Source organism: Paroedura picta, chromosome 13 (assembly GCF_049243985.1).
Source record: "Paroedura picta isolate Pp20150507F chromosome 13, Ppicta_v3.0, whole genome shotgun sequence".
Classification (NCBI taxonomy): Eukaryota; Metazoa; Chordata; class Lepidosauria; order Squamata; family Gekkonidae; genus Paroedura; species Paroedura picta.
This window is the reverse complement of record NC_135381.1, coordinates 14,983,363-14,996,467: the sequence shown is the minus strand read 5'-3', so window position 1 is coordinate 14,996,467 and position 13,105 is coordinate 14,983,363. Positions and strand designations below refer to the sequence as shown.

Below are 13,105 nucleotides of genomic sequence, written 5' to 3'. Positions count from 1 at the left end.
TTTACAAGCCTTGTGAAGAAAGCTGAAGTCTGTTCCTGCCCATCGTCCCTTTGAACTGGTGGACTAATACCATTTCTTCTTTCAAGGGGATTTTAAAATATTTTAAGGAATTTTTATTATATGTTATTCTTCTTGTGATTCACCTTGCTTGGGCCCCCAAAGGAAAACAAGCTAGACCAGTGGTTCTTAACCTGGGGGTCGGGACCCCTTTAGGATTCGAACGGCCCTTTCATAGGGATCATGGCAGGGCGAGCAGCTTGGCTGGGTGGGGGGCGCTGCCACTGTTGCCGCTCCTCCTGCAGGCGCCCACGCTCGGCCGCCAGCTGCTCCAGCAGTGCCTCCAGCACAGTCTCCCACCAGGCGCTCCAGGTGCCAGCACAGCTCGGCAGGACAAGAGGCAGAACTGAACTGAGAAACCCTGGGAAAAACACAATTTATATACAATCATGAACAATGTATCTTCACACCATTGGTCAGTTTCAGTTTAATTTCTGTGAAGGAACCCTTGCATCATTTTATGGTTGGGGTCACCAAAACACAAGGAAGTGTATTAAAGGGTTGCGGCATTAGGAAGGTTGAGAACCACTGGGCTGGACATGGCAGTGGGGCTTCTGTATGATAGCAGGAGTGGTGGCACCATTTGTATATTCCACCTGAGGCACCAAAATATTTCACAACGACCCCCTCCCCCAGGACACTTGCAGACAATAACTCGTGAGGATTTCTAGGCCCCAGGCATGCTGATTTGCCATTTCTCAGTTCACTGCAGTCTCTCCCCTCCCCTTCATGAATGCTGGTGTCTGCTGCCTTCTCTCAAGCAGCTGATCACTTACACCAACAGAATCTCTAACTGGACTCAAAATGGACTCAGCGGGAGAGGAGCAGCCATTGTGGAACAATCAGATAAGGGCAACAGACGTTTCTGTTGGGGAGGAATAGCTGCAGTTGCCAAGGCAGGAAGTGGACATTGTCCAGAGCAATGTCCCTTTGTCCCAAGAGGTATTTCTATGAAGCCAAAGCCAGAGAACTCCCTGCAGAAGCATCAGAAGCATTCTGTATGTCTAACCATCTTTTTGCAAACCCCTCTGGTCTCTGGGGCTCCTCAGCCTTTCCCTTCTATCGTGCCTTAATGCAGGGGTAGTCAACCTGTGGTCCTCCAGATGTTCATGGACTACAATTCCCATGAGCCCCTGCCAGCAAATGCTGGCAGGGGCTCATGGGAATTGTAGTCCATGAACATCTGGAGGACCACAGGTTGACTACCCCTGCCTTAATGGACTCAGCCACAAGCTATTTCCAGCATTGCCACGAAAGCAGGAAGTGGCCACTTCCATTGACCCGAGTATGGCATTCTCATGTAGTTACGATGCCTGGGAGGGGGAATGGAGCCTGGACACCTTCTCCTGCCTCAAACTGCCCCTCCCACCAGTCCTCAGGCATGGCAGGGAGGCATGGCCAACTTACATCCGGCCTGGTTCCTTGAAGCCTGAAAAATATTTCAGGGACTTCCCCACAGTCAAAGGGTTGAAAAAGGCTGGTATAGAGGGATTGCGAGCCGGCTTGGAGCAGTGGTTCGGAGTGCTGACTTCTAATCTGGCAAGCTGGGTTGGATTCCCAACTCCCCCACATGCAGCCAGCTGGGGAATCTTGGGCCAGTCACAGTCCTGATAGAACTGTTCTGACCGAGCAGTAATATCAGGGCACTTAGCCTCACAGGTTGTCTGTTGTGGGGAGAAGAAATGGAAGGCGATTATAATAAGAAGAGGGCCTTTTCAGTCCTGGCCCCCAACTGGTGGAACAAGCTCCCTGCAGAAATCAGGGCCCTGCCGGAACTTCCACAATTCCACAGGGCCTGCAAAAGGGAGCTCTTCCACCAGGCATTTGCTTCAGGCCGACTGACCCATAACATCTACAGGTCCCACCCCCCGACTGAGAGGTCGAACCTACCAAGGGAGTGTCAAAGTTATTGTTGTTGAAATACTGTTCTAGTTGGTATGTTATTGTTGCTATATTGCTATATTGTTCTATTGATATAGATACCGTTCTTTGTAAATGTTCCAAAATGTTCTATGTAAACCACCCGGAGCCATAAGGAAAGGTGGTATAAAAATCTAAATAAATAAATAAATAGAATAATCAAACAGTTATGAGAGACTGTCTTCTTTGACATGCCCTTATAAGTGTACAATTCCCAGGATTCTTTGAGGGAAACCATGATTAAAACGGACATGTTGACATTGTGGTTACGCCCAGATGGCACATGCTACCTACTGAAATAAATCAGATTCGGAATTATGGAAGAGCACACTTTTTACATAGCTTCAGTTCCCCAGGCTTGTGCATGAGAATTGTGCCCATGTAAAATTAGAAGAAAGGTAGATTCTTGGCACCGTATGTCGATTCTTGGCACCGTAATAATTTAGACTAGCTCTAATTCTAGAATCTCTGAGTTGGAAGTCTGAATGCCCAGAGTCAAAGGTATGTCTTGAGTCCAAAATATGAGCTGAGTTTCCACTTTTAGGTCAAGTAAACACAGACAGGACTGAGAAAAAAACCCTGCCAGGTTGAGTCTTCCATCTGCTACCCAGCTTTGCTGTTTGTTGGAATTCCACTCAGTCTGGCATGCAGTAGGACAACAAACCTACAGAGCTGAAACAGTCATCTAGTCTCATGCTGTATGGACAATGATGTGCAAGATATTGCAACAAGGAGTTTAGTGACTGGCCTTGTCTTTCCTCACGTCCTATATATGTATTCCTTTCCTTGCCTTTAGAAATGGATGCTGTTTTGTTCCTTTTGCTGAATCACAACAATAAGTAGCATCGCTCTCAAAAACATGTTTTCCCAAATTCCTTATAACTGGGAAGGATTGGTCCTGAGCTGGATAGGATTTACCTGCTCTTATTTCTATCAATGAAACATGGCCCAGGTACTATGCATCCCTGGAATGAGGAGTTGAGAGTCAGGTGTAATCCACCAACCTTGTTTACCATTTAAGCTCAGGCATAAAAAGTAAAGTACTGGCTTAGCATAAGGAGCTTCAGTGCAGCCTGGGCCTGGCACTGCTCACCTTTTGGCTGGGATCCCTATCTCTGCTATTGTCCTGGGGCTCCTGGTAGCTGTTGAGAGATATTCTTGCTTGGTATTTATGAATGCTATATTGTAAGATCTGTATTATTGTGTGAATTACAACTACCTGCTAATTCTGCTCAATAAAAGATAGCAATGTTTTCTATCCACTGGCGTGCTTATTGTTTCCAAATCCAAACAAAAGGACCATTGCCAAGTTGTGTGGCAAAACTCATGCCACCCCAAGGCTGCTGGATACTGCAAGTCTGCATGCAAGAGGATCTGGAAGGACAAGGACTAAGAGAATTCTCTCACTCAGGTACACTTGGCAGCTGACCCCAGCCTCTCATTGGATAATGCTGAGCCTCTTTGGCCCTTCTATAGGACCTTCTCTTTCTTGGGCTTGAAACTGTATAAAGTCAGCCTCTTCAAAGTTAAATGTACATACATGAATATGTCATGTAAAATGTGCTTCTGTTTGTGTGTTTTTGTAAGTAAAATTTCTTTCTCTTTTTACTATGGGAGTCAGATCATCTTTGTAATTTGTTTGGATAGCATTTTCTCTGAACTGGGGACCATAGGAAATCAAGGACACTATGAAAAAAGCACTATGTGCTTCCAAGGGAAATGATATATATATTTACATTTAGCCAATAAAGGTACTACCCAACCAACAAGCCCTAGCATTTATATAACCCTCAGAAAGTGAAAGAGAAGGGCAGTTCTGTGTTTTACTGCATGGAGTGTGGATGGCCATTAGTATCCTTCATAAATGAATTGCAGGATAGCAGCTGGCTCTCTGGTGCCAACAAACCCTTAAAATGTTTTCTCTGAATGATGCTGATCCAGCAACATTTGGATCCAGCAAGATTTTGTGGTGCTTCTTTTGGGGGGGGGGGGCACTTTACAAAAAGTTTATTTGCACATCCCAACAGACAAGATTTCAGAACCTCTGGAACTGCTTCTTGGTACCAGCAGCCTTGGTTACCTTGAGGACATTGAAATGGACCATCTTACTGGGCAGACGGCACTCACCCAGGGTCATGATATCCCCGATCTGAACGTCCCTCAAGCAGGGGGGCAGATGCACTGACATGTTCTTGTGGCATGTTGTTGTACGTGCAGATGTAGTGCAGGTAGTCCCTCCAGATGATGATGGTGAGCTGCATCTCCATCTTGGTGACCACCCCTGACAAAATACAGCCCCGAAGAGACACTTTACCAGTAAAGGGGCATTTATTGTCAATGTAAGTACCTTCAATAGCCTCCTTGGGGGTCTTGAAGCCTAGGCCGAAGTTCTTGTAGTAGCAGGACAGCTTCTCCTGACCAGTCTCACCCAAGAGGTCCCGCTCCTTGTTCTGGAAGATGGTGGGCTGCTTCTGGTACACCTGCTCTGTCTGCGTTTCTGCCATCTTGGCCCGCCCAATGCGAAAAGAGCGGATCCAGCAAGATTTTGTAACTTTAACCCCGGGTGCAATAAATTCATATATTTCACACTGTTGCCATTTCCTGTACCCAGGAAATGGCACAGAGAAAACAGTCTCACAAAAGCTGCCTCCGCTCTGCAGTGTATCTGGTTGTGTAATGAATTCCCACCCACCCCCTCCAGCCACCTCGCACCTTCTTCTCTCCCATTTCTTTCCAGAGGTTCTGGACAATAATTGATTGCACTTTCCTCCTAGCATCTCAACAAGGAAAAGATTACTTTTTAATTAAAAGAGGAAGATTGCATTCGGAGGAACTGGTAGATCATTACAATAGATCTTCACAGTACTGTTGTACTATAGCACAGGAGCAATCATTTAAAAAGCCCTAGAAAAGTCAACAAGCACATTGCAGAGAAAATTGTAACCCTGAAAGGCTGATAGGGAAAAAAGATTGTGCTGATGTAGGTGGGTGGGTGGGACCCCCCTCCACCAGCATGCAATCGCATGTGGACTACATTCTTTCCTAAGAGATTGTATCAAACCAGGCGTGGAAAACATCAGAACAAAGCAAGGGAAAACCTGGAAAGTGAATGATTAGGGAACAATGTCATGTGGGTGCTTACAAAACAAACAGTTTGAAAGCATAAGTGGAACAAAATACCTTTGGGCAAGCCACCGAGGGGGAGAAAACAATATTTCACAAAAGGAGACTCACACACCTTCATATCTCAGCCATGGGATGAGACCCGCGTCCTCCATCTTTATAAGTGGAACAACAAGCTGGCATTTTAATGAACGGGACAAAGATTTGTTGTGAGTCTTGCTTACCTCTTAGTGCCACCCACTTTTTATAAGCATTGCGTGATTCATCACACACACAACGCACAGAGCTCCCTCCTCTAGCTTAGCAGTTGCACCCCCGGTTGGCAGTGGCTGCCCAAAGCCCCAGACAAAGGAAAATCCAGATGCCAAGAGTTAAACCTGGGACTTCCTGCATGCAATGCAGGGGCTCCAACCCTGAGCCAAGGCACCACTGTTAAAAATGCAACTTTCCCCTTAAAGTGCCAAATTGCTCAGGGAATAGAGGGAAGGTTTGTTAGCAACATCACAGGGGCTGGCCAGTTAGCACTGCAACAATAATACAGGATCATGGCCTGTTTTTCACAGCTCAGCCCTGAAGATAAATTAGTACCTTCTCCTTGGTCCTCACCTGATTTCATCCCCAAACCTCCAAGAACTTTCCAACCCTATGCTCCATGCCCCACTGATGGCCGGGGGAGAACTCGCAACCCTATGTGGAGATTGTGGGGCAGAGGGAGATCAGTGGGGAGGTGATGCTACATATAGCCTGGCTCCTGAAGTTACCATTTCCTCCTGGGAAAGTGATATCTGTAGTCTAGAGGTCAATTGTAATTCCATGAGCACTCCAGACTCCATCTGGAAGTTGGCAACCCTATGATCAGCCCAGTCTGGGATTTGATTCGCCTAGAATTTGGAAACCTGAAATATTACAGATGCATGGTTTTTTGACATATACTGATATACTGATGATTTTGCTTTCATGCTCTTCAGCTTGGTGGGATTCTATCCCATGGTACCTTTCTAAAAATAGATGGGTTTACAAATTACGCTGAATGATGGGCATGCATCATTTGACAGGCAGATATACATTTGGAGGGTAGACTGTATGGCAGACTTTCTCAACCAGAGGTTTGTGAAACCCTGGGGTTTCTTGATGGACCTGGAAGGGTTTCCCAAATGGGTGGGAGTTAATAGATTTTAAAATATATATTTTAAACGCGTTAGTCTATTGGGTGATATGACCATATATGACCATGTCAAACCCCCTCCCCATTCCCAAAACAGCCAATGATGGGCCTGGATGGGGTTGGAAGGGGAGGAGCCCTAGGTGGGCATGTGCACATTTACTTTCCCAACCATATTCAGCACAATCGCACCACTTCTGGGGTTTCTCAAAGCCTGAAGAATGTTTCAGGAATTTCTCAACGGTAAAAAAGTTCAGAAAGGTTGCTCTACGGCAGAGGTGGGCAAATAATTAGTGGCCCTCCAGCCGTCCATGGACAATTCCCAGGAGCCTCTGAAGGGAGCTTGTGGGAATTGTAGTTCATGGACCCCGGAGGGCCACCGTTTGTCCACCCCTGCTCTATGGCATTGCAGCTCACTGTGGTCCCTGACCCTACCTTCTTGTCCCCCATCAGTTGCCAGAAGTGACCTGGCAATCCTAATGCTAAGTTTCCCATGAACCCCAGAAACTGCCCAACCATGCTAACTCCTAACACCAGCCCTGGTACCCATAAACAGAGTTAACTCAAGAGATCTGGCCCACAGTGAGTGGCTACATGAACCAGCTCAAGAGGCGCACCCCAGGAGTTCTTACAGAGAGGAGGCCTGTGCGTGCAGAAGGAGGCCAGTGTGCTGTTCTAGGACCACATGAAGTCGGGATGTACTTTTTAGATCACTCATTGCTTTGCTGCCGCCCCTTGAAATCCTGTTCCACCAGCATCGACTTGGATGGCTTGGAAGGTCCAGCTGCCAACGTACACCGGATGATATATTTTTTAAAAGCTGCCTTCGTGCTCCTCCTTTGTGCAGTGCCAAGCCCTCGCAGCAGACACAGGCAGCCAAGCGGCGGCCCATCGCATGAAAGCCATTTTCCTGCTCTCTCTCGGTCCTGCCTTGCCCACAGATACTCGGTTGCAAAGTTCAGGAGGCCCATCCAACTTGTAGCCTCAACCCCAAACCCAAAATGACCGTCTTGTTTGCCTGTGGTTTTCCACTCCTATCTCCCTCTTGTGAACCCAGCACTAAGATATGCCGGATTTCTGTACTGTGGGTTAGGGAGAGAGAGAGAGATGTTTGTTTAAAGAGGAAAGCTGTTTCCACTGGAATGAAAAACAAAAATGAAACACACCATGGAAACTGCTCTCTTTCTCTCTCTTGGGTTTAGATCAGCATAAAATCCCAAATTTGGGTGTAAATGTGACCTGGCGATAATCTCTGAAGTTGTGGGCTGACCATTCCTGAACTGATACGGGTGTTGGAAGATTCCCCCCTCCTGTCCATAAGAGAATTTGAAGGAAGGTGGGGAACTCCGTGGCTTCCCATTCCTCCCTTCAGTCACCTTCTTTGGATGCTCTAGAGCTCATGTAACTCATTTGCTACATGGGCTGGATCCAACATGAGTGTTGGTTTGGCTGGCCTGGCCAAGCGTGCCATCAGACGTAATGCTAGGTACACCAATATTAATATAAACTTTATTGCTCATTATCATTTGGGTGATGGGAAAGAATCATAGCATCAGTGTTGGAAGGGGCCTCCAGGGTCATCTAGTCCAACCCATTGCAGAATGCAAGAAGTTCACAACTACCTGCCCACCACAACGACCCCAGTTTCATGCTCAGATGCCCTCCCCTCCAAAAAACCAGAATCCCTGGCCAGCCTGGCCTGGAAGAAATTCGCCTTCTGATCCCCAAATGGCAATCAGCATTTCCCTGGGCATGCAAGAAAGGGCCACAAGTTCGAAGCACTGATACAATCCCTTCTGCCCACCCTCTTACAATCTGAATTTCAATCCTTCCTGCCTTCAGTTTCCAGAAATGTGAATTGGGTAGTCAAGGAGGCTTTTGAAGGCAGCACAGGGCAGCAGATATGGGCATGTGTGGGAGTGGAACATGTTGCATTGTGTTCTTTTATTCGTGTCCCCCCTCCAACCCCATCCTAGCATTTGGAGTACGGAAACCGTGGGACAGGATGCAAAGCGGCTAAAATGGCCATCAGGCATTACTGACCCCTTTTGCAGCTCTGCATTTAATCATTAAAAGGATTACAACAATGGGACCAAGTGCTTATGGTTACACAGTGGCTGCAATAAACTGTCTCTCGTTTTTTTTCCACTGCTGTCTTTTGCTAAAACAATAATCCATTAAAATGATGAGGGAGATCCTTGAGTGACACTAGAATAACAGCCTCTTTGCTCTGCCAAGTCCCTAATTGTTAAAACTAATCTTTGTGTCAAAACACGACTATTATAAATCCCTGTAAAGGGCACTGCCCTGTGAAGAGGGGAACAAGACAGAAATGCATACAATTCCAAATGAAATGGAAAGAGTAGATGGAAATCTTTGTCTTTATGTCCTTCAGGAGAGGCCAGGGTTCAGTGGTACGGTACCCACTTTGCGTGCAGGAGGTCCCAAGTCCATTCACCAGGATCACCAGTTAAGGGATTTCGGTTAGCAGATGTTACCAAAGTCCTTTCTTTGCCCCAGCACTGGAGAGCCTGTCATTGTGGAGCTAAATGGACCAATGGCATGACTTTGTGTTGGCCAGCTTGCTTTGTACGTTCACTTGAACTGAGGACGTTTCAGTAGGCTCAGAGCTGAAAAAAAAGAGCCAACTGCATGCCCACCTGAATCTATCTGCATGCATTTACTTGATCCAAAGATGTGCCCAAAACCACTAGCTCAGGTGGCTTTGAAAAAGAAATGCAGCCCAGACCTTTTCTACACCCGGAATTGAGCCCAGCACGGCGTTCGTCTGGTTGTGGGGTTAATTTCCACTTCCAGATGACATCAGCGTTGGTCAAGGGTGGTCCCAGGCCTGGTATGATGCAGGCCATCAGTTGGGTGCTGACATCATGTAGAAGTGGGAACTGGACCCATGACTGGAACTGTGCCGGGCCGGGCCAAACTCTGGGTGTGGGAAGGGTCCCAGTCCTAAAAGCATCATCCCATTGTGTTCAAACGGTGTTTATGGTTGGCTAGTTTAAGACAAGGTGGAATAGAAGTGAAACAACAACAATATCTGGGTCCTTGGACTGATCTGGCTGGCAGGACAGTTAACAGAGCATTGCCAGTTACCGAAAACAAGTCACAGGCACTGCCTTCAGGATTAGGAACAAAACCAAAAGACTCATAAGGGTTGGGTCGCCAACCTCCAGCGGGTGCCTGGAGATGTTGCAGAATTACAGCCGACTTCTAGATGACCTAAATCAGTTCCCCTGGAGATTGATTTATTTATCTTGCTGTGGCAAGGAAGACTCCCAAGGTCCCGTTCCATTGGTAAAGATTCCTGTTGGGGAACAACTCACAACATGATCAGACCTTGTCTGAAGAAGAATTAGTAACAGAGACCCATTTCAGAAACTGTCTTTCGCAAGCTTTAGTAAACATTTTTAAAAAGAGGATACTTAAATACACAAGGTTTTCTGCATGAACTTTATTCCGTGCTGATGTTTAGAGTCACCACAGATTCTTGTTTTGGTTGCTTTTCGCACTGTGTTTTCCAGATTCTTTTCCTTTTGATTCCCAACTCCTCCTTATGCAGCCAGCTGGGTGGCCTTGGGCTCATGACAGCCCTGGTAGTACTTTTCTCACAGAGCTCTCTCACCTCACCTACCTCACAGGTTGTCTGTTGTGGGGAGAAGAAAGGAAGGTGATTGTAAGCCATTCTGAGACTCCTTTGGGCAGTGAAAATGGGGTATAAAACCCAATTATTCTTCTTCTTCTTCCAAGTGCTCCTTGGAGGGACTCCATCCATCCCAATGCTTGGAGGTCTCCCATCCAAATTCTAGCCTGGGTTGGCCCTACATAACTTCCAAGTTCTGATGGGATCAGGCTTGCCTGGGCTATCCCCTGGAGAAAGTGGCTGTTTGGGACGGTGAACTGTATAAATACTCCCCTAACAGCCCTCCCTTGCCCAAGCCCTGCGCTCCCCAGGTTCTGTCCCCAAATCTCCAGGAATTTCCCAACCCAGAGTTGGCAACCCAACACTATGATGGGAAGAGTGGCGGAAGAACCCATTTGATGCTGCTAGAGCAGAAAGGGGAGTCACAACTTGCAAGCAACCGTAGGCATCCCGTTGGGGCTAGGCTGATCATTCCTTGCTGGCTGTCTTACTGGTGTAGATTCAAATGAGTAGTCATGTTGGTCTGAAGTAGCACAATAAAATCAGAGTCCAGAAGCACCTTTAAGACCAACCAAGATTTAATCAAGGCGTGAGCTTTCGAGTGCAAGCACCCTTCGTCAGACAATGATCTTCTTACATGACAGGGAATATATAGCAAAAATCAGTTCTGTTACATCTGTGTCACAACCAGATACAGCCAATGATAATCCTTTGTCGAAACAGCCATTGAATCCCCTAGAATTCAGTGTACTTCACAAAGAGAAACCAAAGTGTTGCTGGTGTAGAGTCAGTGTAATTACCGGGCAGTTCTCTCTCCAGCCAGAAAGGGCCTGGCTTTTCCAAGCCAAGTGGCCCTTTATGGCCGGAGAGGGGGAAGCACGCCCCTTGCAGGCACTTGTTCCTTGGCCAGGCTAGTACCCCCACCCCCTCACAATGCTGTCCTGATTAACATTACATTGAACACACACAAAAATAGGTCACCTTTTCACATGCATTTAATTGCCCTCAATAAATCTCACCGCTGCAGATTGCCAATCAACATTTTTGTCTCCAGACCTCCCTCCTGGCTCCATCTGCTGGATCGCCAGACAGCTCCCCCTCCTGCACCCCCCACCCCCTTGTCCCTGGACTGCAAATTCTACCAAAAAAAGCAATCTTTTCTTGTCTGGCAAGCAGAAGCCCACTGCAAATGAAGAAGGCAGCCTATTGCTCATGGCTCTGCTATCCTCTGAGTGCTCAATGATTCACCTCAGTTAATATTTCTTCAGAGGTCAACAATGCTCTCTGTTCGTGCAAAGACATGCGCTAATGCCATTAAGGGCCTGCTGTTCTTTCGGACCGAAGGCAGATTTTAGCTAAAATTAGTTTTCCTACGAAAAATGCTGTTACATTGTTAAGAGCTTGCTATTTAAGTCAAAACATAAGCCGTGAGAGATTTACAAGGTTTTCGGGGCAAGCGGAGGCCCTGCATACTTTGGCTCAGGAGGGGGAACGGAGAGAGGAGGAAGGGCCTCGGGTCTAGCAGATGTTCAGTACAATCCGAAACAGAGTTAGACCCTCCTAAACACCTTGACTTGCTTGAACTTTGAAGGGTGTCACTCTCCTTAGGGATTCCCCCACCTGTGCCTGGGATCTAAGAAGATGACGACACTCCATCAAACAGCAAGTTGCTCTGTCAGCAGGAAATAAAACCCAGCAAACGGTGGCCTGTCCAAACACAGCCCACCTGTGTCTAGAGCCAAGCCAAGGAGAGGGATGGAGGTAGCCTCACCACAGGTGAGAGAATGGCGTAAGGTAGTGGCAGAAGTGCTGGGGCTTCTGAAACACAGTCAGGGGGTTTTAAGAAGAAGAGTTGGTTCTTATATGCCTGGATCCCTTGAGCTTTGTGGCATCGTGAAAGAATATAATTTGGCCAAAGGCTTGTCCAAAGGGGTGGGTCTTTGTACACATGAGTGCAAAGGCTCTCCTGGGAGAGCAGTCACCATGCTGCACAAAGTTGGTGGCTTGGCAGAGCAAAACAAGGAGGGGTTTTCATGGAACCTCTCCCCCCAGAAAGGGCACAGACCCTGGAGACAAGGGCATGCTTGTCCTCTCCATGCATACTTACTCGTGCAAAAACCCTGCTGAGTTCATGGGGAATCAGCCCACTTGAGCCCTGAGCTGGACAAACTTGCCACATAGAGGAGGGAGGTGTTAAAAAATGTTAACAAGGTTGTCTGAATCCAAGGAGAAAAGGATAACACCAAGGCATGAAAATGGAACATTAAGGCAATCTGGAAAAGGCCACAGTCTCTGTTATGCACTGTTTCCAGTTTCCAGAACTGTTTCTTTCCAAAATTAGGTTTTTGGATTTTTCCCTCAAACTATTCTATTTTAGTAACTGACTTTAGCCTAAATATGCAACCCTGCTGGTTATTTTGCCTGGTCTGTTTCAATCAGTTTGATATTTTGCGTACTGAACGAGGAGATAGCGGGATGGGAGAAAGCATTACCTGTTGATTTCTGTCTGGCAAGTAGCTACTGAAAGGATAAAGGATTAATCCGCAAAGAAGGTAGCATGTCTGTGCTCCTCCCTGTGATCTGCTGTGGGAAAATGACATACTCTCTGTCGCTGGACATCTCGGTATGAGTTGTTTATCAACAGATCCTCCTACTCTGCTTCTGGTTGCCCATCCCACTGCAGTTTCCTTGTTGGTGTTGTTATCCCTGGTTGCAGAGAGAATCCATCTGTCTCCTTTCCCCACCTCTAAGGAGGCCTGTTTCTCCCAGTCACTTACAAGAGGGCAGCTGCAAGAACTGGATAAGAGATTGTTTTTTTTTTCTTTCTCCAGGATCCCAAGAGCACTGCTGGAATAGAAAGAAGGTCGGGGAAATGACCTGGCTTGACACAAATGGCTCTTGTTTTTCTCATCCCTGGACCATGATAATTGGTGAAAGGGAGGTCTCCTATGAGTATGTGCAGAGTGGATTTCACTTGCAAATGGGTGGCACTTTGTACAATCTTTTCCTCTGGCAGAGTCCAAAAAAGGCAGACCACAAAGCTCTTCATGCAAGTCTTCCAGTATTTCACTGGCATTCTGCTGGGACTTGTGCCTTCCTGTGGGCTCACAGCTGGGCTGTTCACCTTGACAATATGTGCTTAGCTTCAGCAGTGTTGCCGCACCAAGACCGTGCCCTTGGAAATG

General features: G+C 47.0%; 1 pseudogene; it reads right to left on the bottom strand.

The window, feature by feature from the left end:
• Positions 1-4,012: 4,012 nt before the first annotated feature.
• On the bottom strand, positions 4,013-4,639 carry LOC143822947 (small ribosomal subunit protein uS17 pseudogene; annotated as a pseudogene).
• Positions 4,640-13,105: the final 8,466 nt, after the last annotated feature.